Below are 1,667 nucleotides of genomic sequence, written 5' to 3'. Positions count from 1 at the left end.
CTCTCACATGGGAGGAGCTCTGCTCAGCCACAAGCCAGGCTGATGGCTGCCAGTACAGCGGTGGTGGTGGGAGCCTCTCCTGCCTCCTCAGCAGCGCTAAGGATGTCCGACTGCAGTTTAGGCCTGCTCCCCGCTGGCAAGTGGACATCCCCCGAGGGCTGCCGGGCTGCCAGAGGGATGTCTGATTGCCATCTTAGGCCCAATCCCCCAGGGAGTGGGCCTAAGCCAGCAGGTGGTCATCCCCTGAGGGGTCCCAGACTGCGAGAGGGCACAGGCCGGGCTGAGGGACCACTCTCCCCCCCGAGTGCACAAATTTTTGTGCACTGGGCCTCTAGTCTACACTAATAAAAGAGAAACACGCAAATTGGTGTCACTCTGCTACGCCCACCAGCCAATCAGGATGAGTATGCAAATTAACCCAACAAAGATGGCGGTTAATTTGCATATGCAGGCCTGGAGCGAAGACTGAAGACTGAAGACTGAAGAGACTTGGCTTCTCCACTGCAGCCTGAGCGGAGAAGCCAAACCTCGCTGTGGTCCAAGCGGAGAAGCCAAGCCTCGCTGCTGCAGCCCGAGAGGAGAAGCCAAGTCTCGCTGCTGCGGCCTGAGTGGAGAAGCCAAGCCTCACCGTGGCCGCAGCGGACCAAAGGCCTGGGTCCTGGGTGTCGGAGGAAAACCAGTGCCGGCAGCCAGGGGAAGGAAGGCCTATTGCGCTAATCTTCGTGCCACGGGCCTCTAGTATATTATATTTACTTTGTTTGTTGTGTGCTCACAAACAACATTGGTATAGACAGCTACATTTGGGGTTCCTGCATCAACAATGCTAGTTAACAGCTTCAAGAATGAGAAAGCAGTGGCTGAGGACAAAGTTATGGCCACACCAACAGTGAAGAGATACTGTGAAAAATCCACTAAAAGAGTTGGAAAGGCATGAGGAGAACCAGGAGAGGTGGTGCCATGGAGGCTGAGGAATAAGGAGTGAGCAACACTGCTAACTGCTTTGAAAAACTCCCTTAGAAGAGTGTCCACTGGTTTTAACAGTGGGAGATTATTTATGACTTTGGCAGGAATAACTTCTGGGCTGATGTATCTGTAAGTAAAGAAGTAGAGAGACAAGGTGGATAGTCCACTCTAGTGAGAAGTTTGGATGAAAAGACAGGAAATACTTTTTTTCCTAAGACAGGTTCACTCTAAAATTTTAAAGCTTGATGGCTCATTCTTGAGTGACATTCTTATCCTCTGCTGCTCCCTCCTTTCTCGGTATTTACAGGAACCCAAGTCTGATTAAAACTTGGTAACATGTGCTCTGGCTAGTGTGTTCAGTGGTTAGAGTGTTGGCCCATGTACTGAAGAATTCAATTTCTAGTCAATGTCATATACCTCGGTCCCAGGTTTGATCCTTGGTCCCTGTCGGGGCATGTACAGGAGGCAACCAATCGATGTTTCTCTCTCACATCAGTGTCCTCTCTCTCTCTCTCTCTCTCTCTCTCTCTCTCTCTCTCTCATCTCCCTCCATCCCTCCCTCCCACCACTTTCTCTAAAAAGCAATGGAAAAATATCCTTGGTGAGGATTAACAAAAAAACAACAAAAAAAGCTTAGTTACATGTTAGCTACATATAGTATCTTCCAAAGTTTGTAACTAGAAAATAGTGATTATATTGCATAT

The 1,667-nt window shown here is 49.3% G+C and overlaps 1 protein-coding gene across 3 annotated transcripts in view; it reads left to right on the top strand.

The window, feature by feature from the left end:
• USP6NL (USP6 N-terminal like) overlaps positions 1 to 1,667 on the top strand; it is a 177,709-nt gene that overhangs the window by 100,995 nt on the left and 75,047 nt on the right. The gene's annotated exons all lie outside the window — the stretch shown is intronic.

This window comes from Myotis brandtii, unplaced genomic scaffold, assembly GCF_000412655.1.
Source record: "Myotis brandtii unplaced genomic scaffold, ASM41265v1 scaffold163, whole genome shotgun sequence".
Lineage (NCBI taxonomy): Eukaryota > Metazoa > Chordata > Mammalia > Chiroptera > Vespertilionidae > Myotis > Myotis brandtii.
This window is presented reverse-complemented; position numbering and strand designations above follow the sequence as displayed.